Source organism: Pseudophryne corroboree, chromosome 3 (assembly GCF_028390025.1).
Source record: "Pseudophryne corroboree isolate aPseCor3 chromosome 3, aPseCor3.hap2, whole genome shotgun sequence".
NCBI classification, from domain to species: Eukaryota; Metazoa; Chordata; class Amphibia; order Anura; family Myobatrachidae; genus Pseudophryne; species Pseudophryne corroboree.
The window spans coordinates 311529247-311543790 of NC_086446.1; the positions used below are offsets into that span (position 1 = coordinate 311529247).

General features: G+C 47.2%; 1 protein-coding gene across 1 annotated transcript in view; it reads right to left on the reverse strand.

Annotated features, from left to right (window-relative positions):
* The window catches only part of LOC135055403 (inactive phospholipase C-like protein 2), a 296430-nt gene that overhangs the window by 99001 nt on the left and 182885 nt on the right, over positions 1-14544 (reverse strand). The gene's annotated exons all lie outside the window — the stretch shown is intronic.

The window sequence follows — 14544 nt, forward strand, 5'->3', positions numbered from 1 at the left end:
TGCTGATCCAGTCAGACAACATCACGGCGGTCACTCATGTAAACCGACAGGGCGGCACAAGAAGCAGGATGGCGATGGCAGAAGCCACAAGGATTCTCCGATGGGCGGAAAATCATGTGTTAGCACTGTCAGCAGTGTTCATTCCCGGAGTGGACAACTGGGAAGCAGACTTTCTCAGCAGACACGACCTCCACCCGGGAGAGTGGGGACTTCATCCAGAAGTTTTCCAAATGATTGTTCACCGTTGGGAAAGGCCACAGGTGGACATGATGGCGTCCCGCCTCAACAAAAAGCTACAAAGATATTGCGCCAGGTCAAGGGACCCTCAGGCGATAGCTGTGGACGCTCTGGTAACACCGTGGGTGTACCAGTCGGTGTATGTGTTCCCTTCTCTGCCTCTCTTACCCAGGGTAATGAGAATAATAAGGAGAGGAGTAAGAACTATACTCATTGTTCCGGATTGGCCAAGAAGAGCTTGGTACACAGAACTCCAAGAAATGATCTCAGAGGACCCATGGCCTCTGCCGCTCAGACAGGACCTGCTGCAGCAGGGGGCCTGTCTGTTCCAAGACGTACCGCGGCTGCGTTTGACGGCATGGCGGTTGAACGCCGGATCCTGAAGGAAAAGGGCATTCCGGAGGAAGTTATCCCTACGCTAATTAAAGCTAGGAAAGAAGTGAACGCAAACCATTATCACCGCATATGGCGGAAATATGTTGCGTGCTGTGAGGCCAGGAAGGCCCCAAAGGAGGAATTTCAGCTAGGTCGATTTCTGCACTTCCTACAGTCAGGGTGACTATGGGCCTAAAATTGGGTTCCATTAAGGTCCAGATTTCGGCTCTATCGATTTTCTTCCAAAATAGAACTGGCTTCACAGCCTGAAGTTCAGACTTTTGTTAAGGGAGTGCTGCATAGTCAGCCCCCGTTTGTGCCTCCAGTGGCACCGTGGGATCTCAACGTGGTGTTGGATTTCCAGAAGTCACATTGGGTTGAGCCACTTAAATCCGTGGAGCTACAATACCTCACGTGGAAAGTGGTCATGCTGTTGGCCTTGGCGTCGGCCAGGCGTGTATCAGAATTGGCGGCTTTGTCATGCAAAAGCCCTTATCTGATTTTTTATATGGATAAGGCGGAATTGAGGACTCGTTCCCAATTCTTTCCTAAGGTGGTATCAGTTTTTCATGTGAACCAACCTATTGTGGTGCCTGCGGCTACTTGGGACTTGGAGGATTCCAAGTTACTGGACGTAGTCAGGGCTCTGAAAAGTATATGTTTCCAGGAAGGCTGGAGTCAGGAAAACTGACTCGCTATTTATCCTGTATGCACCCAACAAGCTGGGTGCTCCTGCTTCTAAGCAGACTATTGCTCGCTGGATCTGTAGCACAATTCAGCTTGCACATTCTGCGGCTGGACTGCCGCATCCTAAATCAGTGAAAGCCCATCCCACGAGGAAAGTGGGCTCTTCTTGGGCGGCTGCCCGAGGGGTCTCGGCTCTACAACTTTGCCGAGCAGCTACTTGGTCGGGGTCAAACACATTTGCTAAATTCTACAAGTTTGACACCCTGGCTGAGGAGAACCTAGAGTTTGCCCATTCGGTGCTGCAGAGTCATCCGCACTCTCCCGCCCGTTTGGGAGCTTTGGTATAATCCCCATGGTCCTTACGGAGTCCCAGCATCCACTTAGGACGTCAGAGAAAATAAGATTTTACTCACCGGTAAATCTATTTCTCGTAGTCCGTAGTGGATGCTGGGCGCCCATCCCAAGTGCGGATTGTCTGCAATACTTGTTTATATTTATTGCCTAACTAAAGGGTTATTGTTGAGCCATCTGTTGAGAGGCTCAGTTATATTTCATACTGTTAACTGGGTATAGTATCACGAGTTATACGGTGTGATTGGTGTGGCTGGTATGAGTCTTACCCGGAATTCAAAATCCTTCCTTATTGTGTCAGCTCTTCCGGGCACAGTATCCTAACTGAGGTCTGGAGGAGGGTCACAGTGGGAGGAGCCAGTGCACACCAGGTAGTCCTAAAGCTTTCTTTAGTTGTGCCCAGTCTCCTGCGGAGCCGCTATTCCCCATGGTCCTTACGGAGTCCCAGCATCCACTACGGACTACGAGAAATAGATTTACCGGTGAGTAAAATCTTATTTTTATAGAGATATTGCTTGAGATAATTTGGAATTTGAACCACCTTATGTTTATACTTTGTTATTGTTAGTAGCGCTTGTGGACTACTCTATTTCTCCTTTTTTTTTTGTACATGTGCTAAGGGCAGACTACAGCTATGTGCTGGGATGGGGACTATGGCCATATGCTTGGGGAGGTGAGGAGCTATGTGCAGGGAGGGGGACTATGGCTATCTATACTGGGAGGGAACTATTGTTATGTGATGGGAGGGGGGTGGGGACTACTGTATGACTGTGTTGGGAGAGGTGGAGACTATGGCTATGTGTTGGGAGGACTATGACTATGTGCTGGGGGGACTATGTGGGGAAATAAATAGGTGCTGTGTTCTGGTGGGGGCTATGGCTATGTGCTGAGGGGGGACTACAGCTATGTACATTTGAATAGAAGAGTTAGGTAGTGCGCTGTACTGCACTTCTTTGCACTACTATTTGATTATACTACCTGGCCATCGGTGGCATTGCCTCGTCAGCCAGACCAGGCACTGCTGATGTCTCCTCAGTGTTATAAGAATTACTGTGTGGGCATAATGTGTAAAGGGAACTGCTACTGTGTGGGCATGATGTGTATAAGGGTTACTACTGTGTAGCGTAATTTGAATTGGGGGTACTGTTGTATGGTCATGCCCCTTTCACACAAGATCATGTCCCTTTTTTGCACATGCACCTTCCCTATTTCAAATATGGGCGGTGCCAGTCCCTTACTTTGCCAGGGGCGCCCGGACCCCTAGATACACCCCTGCTGAATGAACCCCTTTGATGGAAGGTGCTGTACTTTACACAGTTGGTGGGTAAAAAGAATACCTTAGAGCACTGGTTCCCAAACTTTCTTGAATCATGGCACACTAGATTATCATCACTTTCTCCTGGCAACTCTGGCCAAAAGTTTTTCATTGAGAGTTTCAGCAAAAATGAATTCATTAAATAAAATGTGCTTACCCGTCATCCTGCTGGTGAACAGGCATATGCTTCTGTTTGTCCACATATTTAATCATCGTCAGCCACTAGCACTTGTTTTACCTATCACACTGACCAGAAATAATTTGATTTGTTCATGGAACACCAACCTGTGGCACCCGTGCAAATACCCCAAGGCACCCAGTTTGGGAACCACTGCCTTAGAGCATACATTTCTACACATATCATGGGCATTCCCGATTACAGTTTTTATTGAGATCAAGTATGGACCCTGATGCCTCGAGCTACCTGCTTCATGTTATCACATGATCCCTCTGGCTCTCCTGAATGCCCCAGTCAAGTCTGCTAGCAACATCAGGATAGGTTGGTAGTACATATTTGTAATGCAGCCAAGGTTTTAATTGCTAAACATTGGAAGGCCACAGTAGCATACCTACTGGTGGCCCTTCAGGCCAGCATTCATTTTGTGGCATCTATGAAATATAGTACAGGTATACAAAATAACACTGCGACTAACTTACATAAAGTCTTGTCTCAGTGGTTTCAATCTCGAGCCATACCCACACCTGGACTCTGCTTTCTTTCTCTCTATCCTTGTCCCACCACTGGATTGTAATCTTATATAGCCCATCACATGATGTGGCAACATCAGGCTAGTACTTCAAGAAATCAAGGTCCATACTTGATTCCAACAGAAACCAATGATGGGGCATTTCCACGATATGTGTAAAAATGTACCCTCCGCTCCACAGTACCTCTAGCCGGAGCTGATTGCACTGGTGGAACAATCAGCCCAGTATAATATAAATTATTCACCTGCAGCGATCCTAGGGTTAACCCACATACCAAAAAGTAAAACCAAGAGAGAATGCGCTGGTAAACAATTAACTAGCCCGCAAATAAAAATAAAGTAATTTAGTTTATTAAGATCCACGTGTACAGAAAACTCTCATATCCGATGATCTGTCCTAATAAGTACTGATTAATATAAACTAACAAAGTATGTGCATGTAAAATGATAGTTCCCTGAATTGAAACAGTAACAGCTTATTAAAAAAGTCTCAGTAACTTGATACCTTTAAAAATAGTTCTTAATTGAACTGCACTCAGTTATAATTTCCAGTACGAAATTCGAGCATCTGTTAACAGATAAGCTTATTGGTTGGTTATAGCAGTGTCTTCAAAATGCAGATAAGAACAGAGTCCAAATGTTCTCTAGTAGTGCATCTGCAACTGATGCGCCACAAAGCACAATTTAAATATGCAGTATATAGTGTCAAGGTCAGTAGCCAGGCTTAGTGGGTTAGCAATAACATGAGTTCTCCAGTGCAAGTGAAGACCGTGTCCCAATTTTGTTCTAAAACTGGGCTTGCAGCAGATGTGGACATCTGGTCACTTACATCTTTAGTTGGTGGTTATGTGGCCTCCTCCTCCTCGGGCCTCATCTATGCAAAATGCAGGGCAGGCAGATAAATGGTGCAGGAACTTTGAATTAGGTCCCACTGACTTCCGTGCATGTGTTTTATGTCCAACCAATGGGAGACAGCATAAAGGGGTAATCACTGATAGGACAGCAGACAGGAAGAGGTGATGGAGACAGTGACGGCCGTGATTGTTTTTGAACTGAAGTAGGGGGCATGTGCTAATAGGTGTTATAGCAAACGGCCAATGTAGCCTCGTGGACGTCTTTGGGCGGCAGCTGAACCAAGGACTTAAAAATGGGACCGGCCCAGCTCGCCGCAATGTGTGCCTCTCTCTAGCTGCTGTTTTCAGGAAGAAGCCAAGTAGGGAAAGCTGCTCCACACGCTTCCGATGCCGTTGCCTGTCTTACAGTTTGAAAGGCACAGCAGTAACCAGCAGCAACACTGCACACACATCAGCCCAGAGCCTCGCTGCTTTGCAGACCTTGCTGAGCGGGTAGCGCCGACCCTGACTTCAACCCTCAAGTTTTCCCCACAAGTCATGTGTTTCTATCTATGGAAGAAGGTGGGATACTTACCTACAGGGGTGTATCTAGGGGTCCGAGCGCCCCTGGCAAAGTAAGGGCTGGTGGGGTCGGGCCGGCTGAGTGACATCACACGCAGCCACCCCTATGTGAAAAATGGCGGCAGACCACCTGCATACGCAGCCTAGCTGCAGGGGGTCTTCCACAGTTGCTGCAACCACACTTAAATTGCGGTCGCAGTCGCTGAGCAGGCCATTCAGCATGCTGGACGGCCTTACCCTGTGATGGATGAGCATACCCCAGCATGCAATAGAAAGGATTGCAGATTCTGCTTTTTAGCAGAATCTGCAATCCTTACCGAATAACCCCCAATGCCATTAGTACATCTGATCCTGCCCATAGGCACACACATATACACTTACATACATACTATCACACACAAAACATACAGTACATATGATATACAGTACAGTCACACATGCAGTATATACAAATCGTTACACACACGCACAAATATATAGTCACATAAATACGTAGTCACACACTAATACACAAATAAATAAATACAGTAGATACTTATACACACACACAAACATACATACACATGTAGTCACATACATAAATGCAGTCACAAACACACACATACAGACAGACTATATAGTGTTTACCCCCTCACTTCACAGACAGGGTACACTCAATCATACTTGTCTACTTAAAATTTCTCCTCTCTGGGAGAAGCACGGAGAAATGACGCTGCTGGAGACTTCGCGGGGCGAGGCCGGGCTGTGACATCATTGAGCCCCGCCCCCACATCGGAATACGACGCAATTTGCGTCATTTAACCCCTTCCCCACCCCATGACCCGCGAATATGGGAGATTATCTCTCCATCCTGCTCACATCACTAGGGTGCAACCAGGATGCTGGAGACCTGCCTACTCTTCCGGGGGTGCGGGGGGCTACCCCAAAAAACAGCAGCCTCCCGCAGCTTCCGGGAGAGTAGGCAAGTATGCACTAAATGCATGTACTTTAATAGCTCCTTGTCCTCTCCCCCTCTCCTCCATGCTGCTCGGTTGCCTGGCACTGACTGAGTGCCGTGCAGCCCCGCCCCCCTGCTTCCACTCTGTCCACTTCCCGAAGGTCAATGCCGTACAGTGCAGTCTTGTGCCATCGCTCCCCTCACTTAGGGGTCTATTTACTAAGCCTTTGTTGGAGATAAAGTCGCTGGAGATAAAGTGCCAGCCAATCAGCTCCTAACTGCTATGCCACAGGCTGTGTTTGAAAAATGACAGTTAGGAGCTGATTGGCTGGTACTTTATCTCCAGCGACTTTATCTCCATCCAAGGCTTAGTAAATAGACCCCTTAATCCAGATTGTACCTTGTGACTGTTTGTTACTGCCGGCGCCGGTGTCCAGCGGCAAAGCACTGCACTATTGATCAATCAGACTTAAAATAAACTACAGCTGCCGGCAACAAGGGATGCTGGGAGCTGTAGTTTAAGTTGAGCCTGATTACAAGTGAGGTGCGGTGTGCTGCTGCCTGACACTGGCACCGGCATTAACAGACAGTCACCAAGTCTGCCAGTACTACTGGATTCTACCCCCTGGCTGTATATGGCACTGCCAGGCGGCGCCCCCTCCTTGCCTGGCGCCCCTGGCGAGTGCCATCCTGGCCAATGGGTAGATACGCCCCTGCTTACCTAGCAAAATAAATTAACTCTAAAACTCACTGTTCAAGATTAAAGAAATCCACTTGAGGACTGGAATTGAGAACCACTATACTAGAAACATCACACAGATCATATTATTCTATTGTTATTACTTTCTGAAAAATACTTGGAAATGAATTCTAAATATTTAAGTATATATTTTCATTGACTCATAGCAGTTATCAGTTCAACAAGCTGTGTTATTTACTGGCACATTGTTTTGTATCTAGCGTGGTTGTAGGATTCACTGTACTCCTGGATGTAAAAAGCAAATCCCTTTGTCTCTGGTGACACAGTCATCCGTTCGTTTACATTTGAGATTGATACATTGCCTGATATGTATGTTTTGGGGAGGAGGGGGGGGGGGGGGGCGGTTTTGGGGGGGGGGGGGAAAGTTTACGAAATGCCTGAAAATTATATTGCACATAAATCAACACAGATTTGTTTCTGTAACAACAGACAGACAAGTCTGCTGCCAATTTTTCTGCTACAAAACAAACCTTGCATTAATTCTGCAATCTGCTGACAAAGTGTCCCCACAGAGACTCAAGGGATTCCCCTCTCCAGGAAATTACTAGCTCCATAAAACATGCCCTATTAATGGTTCTCACAGTTGTCTAAGTGGGGGGTTACTTGCACATATACTGTAAATGTTCACGGAACCCATTTACAAAAGGTGGTGCTGATGGAGCCGATTCAGAAATGGGGGCCAAAAAAAAAAAAAGGAACATCTTTGCACCTGGACAAACCATGTTGCAATGCATGGAGTGCAAACATGCTTATTTTTTTTGCATGCAGGGTAAATACTAGCTGCTTTTGCATGCAGCCTACAAATGCTGGACAGCTTTATTTTTATACTGCAATATAGAATTCAGCTGGGACACACACCTAACTCTGGGGGTGATTCAGATAGGAACAGATTAAGCATAGCTGCTTCCTTGGAAGCAGCAGCTAAGCTTTCATATGGTAATGTTGTAATACAGCAGCAGAAGGCATATGGTATAAGTAGATGCCTCCTGCCTGCATGTGTGATCCAGTGCTGCAGCCATCAAGAATTAATGGGTTCCTCCTTTCTTAGGAACTCCTTGTTTTTGTAAAATCCCCCTATGACCCTCCTCCAAGCCTCAGTTAGATTTTTGTGCCCGGCCGAGAAGGGTGCAATCTAGGTGGCTCTCCTGAGCTGCTTAGAATAAAAGTTTAAGTTAGGTTTTGAGTCGGAACACAGGTCTCACCCTGGGGTTCGTCCCGGAGCCGTGCCGCCGACCCCCCTTGCAGATGCCGAAGTTGAAGAGGTCCAGAAACAGGCGGCAGAAGACTTTCAGTCTTCATAAGGTAGCGCACAGCACTGCAGCTGTGCGCCATTGTTGTCAGCACACTTCATACCAGCGGTCACTGAGGGTGCAGGGCGCTGGGGGGGGCGCCCTGGGCAGCAATGTATTATACCTTTTTTATGGCTAAAATACATCACATATAGCCCTTGAGGCTATATGGATTTATTTAACCCCTGCCAGATCTCACAAACTCTGGGAGAAGAGCCCGCCGTTTTAGGGGGCGGGGCCTATTCTCCTCAGCACACGGCGCCATTTTCCTGCTCAGCTCTGCTGTGAGGAAGGCTCCCAGGCTCTCCCCTGCACTGCACTACAGAAACAGGGTTAAAACAGAGAGGGGGGGCACTTATTTGGCGATATGATTACATATGTGAAAATGCTATAAGGGAAAACACTTGTATAAGGGGTTGTCCCTGTATAATTATAGCGTTTTTGGTGTGTGCTGGCAAACTCTCCCTCTGTCTCCCCAAAGGGCTAGTGGGGTCCTGTCCTCTATCAGAGCATTCCCTGTGTGTGTGCTGTGTGTCGGTACGTGTGTGTCGACATGTAGGAGGACGATGTTGGTGAGGAGGCGGAGCAAATTGCCTGTATTGGTGATGTCACTCTCTAGGGAGTCGACACCGGAATGGATGGCTTATTTAGGAATTACGTGATAATGTCAACACGATGCAAGGTCGGTTGACGACATGAGACGGCCGGCAAACAAATTAGTACCTGTCCAGGCGTCTCAGACACCGTCAGGGGCTTGTAAAAACGCCCATTTACCTCAGTTGGTCGACACAGACACAGACACGGACACTGACTTCAGTGTCGACGGTGAAGAAACAAACGTATTTTCCTTTAGGGCCACACGTTACATGTTAAGGGCAATGAAGGAGGTGTTACATATTTCTGATACTACAAGTACCACAAATAAGGGTATTATGTAGGGTGGGAATAATCTACTTGTAGTTTTTCCTGAATCAGATAAATTAAAGTGTGTGATGATACGTGGGTTTCCTCCTATAGAAAATTATTGGAGGTATACCCTTTCCCGCCAGAAGTGAGGGCGAGTTGGGAAACACACCTTAGGGTGGATAAGGCGCTCACACGCTTATAAAAACAAGTGGCGTTACCGTCTCCAGATACGGCCGCCCTCAAAGAGCCAGCTGATAGGAAGCTGAAAAATATCCTAAAAAGTATATACACACATACTGGTGTTATACTACGACCAGCAATCGCCTCAGCCTGGATGTGCAGCGCTGGGGGGGCTTGGTCGGATTTCCTGACTGAAAATATTGATACCCTTGACAGGAACAATATTTTATTGACTATAGAGCATTTTAAGGATGCATTTCTATATATGCGAGATGCGCAGAGGGATATTTGCATTCTGGCATCAAGAGTAGATGTGATGTCCATATCTGCCAGACGATGTTTATAGACATGACAGTGGTCAGGTGATGCAGATTCCAGACGGCACATGGAAGTATTGCCGTATAAAGGGGCGGTCCATCGGACCTGGTGGCCATGGCAACAGCTGGAAAATCCACTTTTGTTACCCCAAGTCACATCTCAGCAGAAAAGGACACAGTCTTTTCAGTCTCAGTCCTTTCGTACCCATAAAGGCAGGCGGGCAAAAGGCCAGTCATATCTGCCCAGGGTTAGAGGAAAGGGAAGAAGACTGCAGCAGGCAGCCCATTCCCAGGAACAGAAGTCCTCCACAGCTTCTGCCAAGTCCGCAGCATGACGCTGGGGCCATACAAGCGGACTCAGGTGCGGTGGGGGGTAATCTCAAGAGTTTCAGCACGCAGTGGGCTCACTCGCAAGTGGACTCCTGGATCCTACACGTAGTATCCCAGGTGTACATTGGAAATTCGAGACGTCTTCCCCTCACAAGTTCCTGAAGTCTGCTTTACCAACGTCTCCCTCCGACAGGGAGGCAGTATTGGGAAAAAATTCACAGGCTGTATTCCCAGCAGGTGATAATCAAAGTACCCCTCCTACAACAAGGGAAGGGGTATTATTCCACACTATATTGTGGTACTGAAGCCAAACGGCTCGGTGAGATCTAAAAGATTTGAACAATTACATACAAGGGTTCAAATCAAGATGGAGTCACTCAGAGCAGTGATAGCGAACCAGGACGATATGGTGTCACTGGATATCAGGGACGCTTACCTACATGTCCAAATTTTGCCCTTCTCACCAAGGGTATCTCAGGTTCGTGGTACAGAACTGTCACTATCAGTTCAGACGCTGCCGTTTGGATTGTCCACGGCACCCCGGGTCTTTACCATGGTAATGGCCGAAATGATGATTCTTCCTAAAAGAAATATGGACGCTTTCCTGATAAGGGCAAGGTCCAGAGAACAGTTGGCGGTCGGAGTAGCACTATCTCAAGTAGTTCTACGACAGCACGAGTGGATTCTAAATATTCCAAAATCGCAGCTTTTTCCGACGACACGTCTAATGTTCCTAGGAATGATTCTGGACACAGTCCAGAAAAGGATGTTTTCTCCCGGAGAAGAAGGCCAGGGAGTTATCCGAGCTAGTCAGGAACCTCCTAAAACCAGGAAAAGTATCAGTGCATCATTGCACAAGGGTCCTGTGAAAAATGGTGGTTTCTTACAAAGCGATCCCATTCGGTAGATTTCACGCAAGAACCTTTCAGTGGAATCTGCTGGGAAAATGGTCCGGATCGCATCTTCAGATGCATCAGCGGATAACCCTGTCTCCAAGGACAAGGGTGTTTTCTTCTGCGGTGGCTGCAGAGTGCTCATCTATGAAAGGGCCGCAGATTCGACATTCAGGACTGGGTCCTGGTGACCACGGATGCCAGCCTGAGTGGCTGGGGAGCAGTCACACAAGGAAAAAAAAAAAATTTCCAGGGAGTGTGATCAAGTCTGGAGACTTCTCTCCACATAAATATACTGGAGCTAGGGGCAATTTACAAGGCTCTAAGCTTAGCAAGACCTCTGCTTCAAGGTCAGCCGGTATTGATCCAGTGGGACAACATCACGGCAGTCGCCCACGTAAACAGACAGGGCGGCACATGAAGCAGGAGGGAAATGGCAGAAACTGCAAGGATTCTTCGCTGGGCGAAAAATCATGTGATAACACTCTCAGCAGTGTTAATTCCGGGAGTGGAAAACTGGGAAGCAGACTTCCTCAGCAGGCATAACCTCCACCCGGGAGAGTGGGGACTTCAGCGGTAAGTCTTCCACATGATTGTAAACCGTTGGGAAAAACCAAAGGTGGACATGATGGCGTCCCGCCTGAACAAAAAACTAGACAAATATTGCGCCAGGTCAAGGGACCCTCAGGCAATAGCGGTGGACGCTCTGGTAACACTGTGGGTGTACCAGTCAGGGTATGTGTTCCCTCCTATGCATCTCATACCAAAAGTACTGAGAATCATAAGAAGGAGATGAGTAAGAACGATACTCGTGGTTCCGGATGGGTCAAGAAGGACTTGGTACCCGGAACTTCAAGAGATGCTCACGGAAGAACCGTGGCCTCTACCTTTAAGAAAGGACCTGCTCCAGCAGGGGCCTTGTCTGTTCCAAGACTTACCGCGGCTGCGTTTGACGGCATGGCAGTTGAACGCCGGATCCTGAAAGGGCATTCCAGATGAAGTCATCCCTACCCTGGTCGAAGCCAGGAAGGATGTAACCGCAAAACATTTTCACCGCATTTGGCGAAAATATGTTGCGTGGTGTGAGGCCAAGAAGGTCCCTACAGAGGAATTCCAACTGGGTCGTTCCTACATTTCCTGAAAACAGGACTGTCTATGGGCCTAAAATTAGGGTCCATTAAGGTTCAAATTTCGACCCTGTCGAATTTCTTCCAGAAAGAACTGGCTTCAGTGCCTGAAGTTCAGACGTTTGTAAAAGGGGTACTGCATATACAGCCTCCTTTAGTGCCCCCAGTGGCACCTTGGGATCTCAATGTTGTTTTGAGTTTCCTAAAGTCACATTGGTTTGATCCACTCACCACTGTGGAATTAAAATATTTCACATGGAAGGTGAAGATTCTATTAGCCCTGGCTTCAGCCAGGCGTGTGTCAGAATGGGCGGCTTTATCATATAAAAGCCCTTACTTAATTTTTCATTCTGACAGGGCAGAATTGAGGACTCGTCCTCAATTTCTCCTTAAAGTGTTTTCTGTTTTTCACATGAACCAACCTATTGTGGTACCTGCGGCTACTAGGGACTTGGAGGACTCCAAGTTACTTGACGTTGTCAGGGCCCTGAAAATATATGTTTCCAGGACGACTGGAGTCAGAAAATCTGACTCGCTGTTTAGCCTGTATGCACCCAACAAGATGGGTGTTCCTGCTTCTAAGCAGACGATTGCTCGCTGGATTTGTAGTACAATTCAGCTTGCACATTCTGTGGCAGGCTTGCCACAGCCAAAATCAGTAAAAGCCCATTCCACAAGGAAGTGGGCTCATCTTGGGCGGCTGCCCGAGGGGTCTCGGCTTTACAACTTTGCCGAGCTGCTACTTGGTCAGGGGCACACCCTGACTGAGGAGGACCTGGAGTTCTCTCATTCGGTGCTGCAGAGTCATCCGCACTCTCCCGCCCGTTTGGGAGCTTTGGTATAATCCCCATGGTCCTGACGGAGTCCCCAGCATCCACTTAGGACGTTAGAGAAAATAAGAATTTACTTACCGATAATTCTATTTCTCGTAGTCCGTAGTGGATGCTGGGCGCCCATCCCAAGTGCGGATTGTCTGCAATACTTGTACATAGTTATTGTTACAAAAATCGGGTTATTCTTGTTGTGAGCCATCTTTTCAGAGGCTCCATCGTTGTTATCATACTGTTAACTGGGTTCAGATCACAGGTTGTACGGTGTGATTGGTGTGGCTGGTATGAGTCTTACCCGGGATTCAATATCCTTCCTTATTATGCACGCTCGTCCGGGCACAGTATCCTAACTGAGGCTTGGAGGAGGGTCATAGGGGGAGGAGCCAGTGCACACCACCTGATCCTAAAGCTTTTATTATTGTGCCCTGTCTCCTGCGGAGCCGCTAAACCCCATGGTCCTGACGGAGTCCCCAGCATCCACTACGGACTACGAGAAATAGAATTATCGGTAAGTAAATTCTTATTTTTAAAACCACCTCTTATCATCATCATCATTATTATTATCAATTATCATTATTATTATTACTATTATTATTATTATTATTATTAATAAGGGTGTCTTGAACTACAATGCAATGCACCACTATGCCATTGCCTGACAGAAAGGCCCTCATTCCGAGTTGTTCGCTCGCAAGCTGCTTTTAGCAGCTTTGCACACGCTAAGCCGCCGCCTACTGGGAGTGAATCTTAGCTTATCAAAATTGCGAACGAAAGATTCGCAATATTGCGAAAAGACGTCTCTGTGCAGTTTCTGAGTAGCTCGAGACTTACTCTTCCAGTGCGATCAGTTCAGTGCTTGTCGTTCCTGGTTTGACGTCACAAACACACCCACCGTTCGCCGTAGACACTCCTCTGTTTCTCCAGCCACTCCCGCGTTTTTCCCAGAAACGGTAGCGTTTTTTCACACACTCCCATAAAACGGCCAGTTTCCGCCCAGAAACACCCACTTCCTGTCAATCACATTACGATCACCAGAACGAAGAAAAAACCTTGTAATGCCGTGAGTAAAATTCCTAACTGCATAGCAAATTTACTTGGCGCAGTCGCACTGCGGACATTGCGCATGCGCATTAGCGACTAATCGCTCCGTTGCGAGAAAAAAAAACGAGCGAACAACTCGGAATGACCCCCAAAGTACTGTAGCTTGTTGAACTACAAACATTGGCATGCCTTGGAATCAACAAGCCTTGGAATCAACAAACACTGGTTCCTACCAAAGTTGGAATACTGACTGGGGTATCAGTATGTAAGCAGCAAATCAGTGCAGTTTTCCTATCCAGATGTGTGCAGCAGTCTGTTCACATGTGGAAACCTTACTTTCATTTGCTTTGTGGCTTTGCTAGTTGCAAGCACTATCAGTGTTTTTTTGTTTCCTATCAGCAGGGTAGGACTGGCCCACTGGGGCGCAGGAGAAAACCTCCGGTGGGACCCACTGCCCCCCCTTCCCTTTAGGGATCAGTTTTCAGACTATGTTCTTGAATTATACATTATACATATGTTACCTAATACTGCACTGGACTATGGTTAATTGGCAACAGTGCATTGCTGTTATTAATTTAGTATATTATCATTTATGCACTAACAGTATTTACTAAATATATTTATCAAAGGGCCCAGCCCATGCACTCTCTAAAGGTTAGGAAAACCAATGTGGCGGCTGGCCACACCCCCTCTGGAAACTGGCCACATCCCTAAATACGGGCCCCTACCATCGAGTTTCCCCGGTGGGCCCTTCATGCCTCAGTCCGACACTGTCTATCAGTTAGTGCTGTCAGAGCTGGATGTGTACTTAATGATTTTTTAGTCTATAAAGCTTTACGCTGCCACT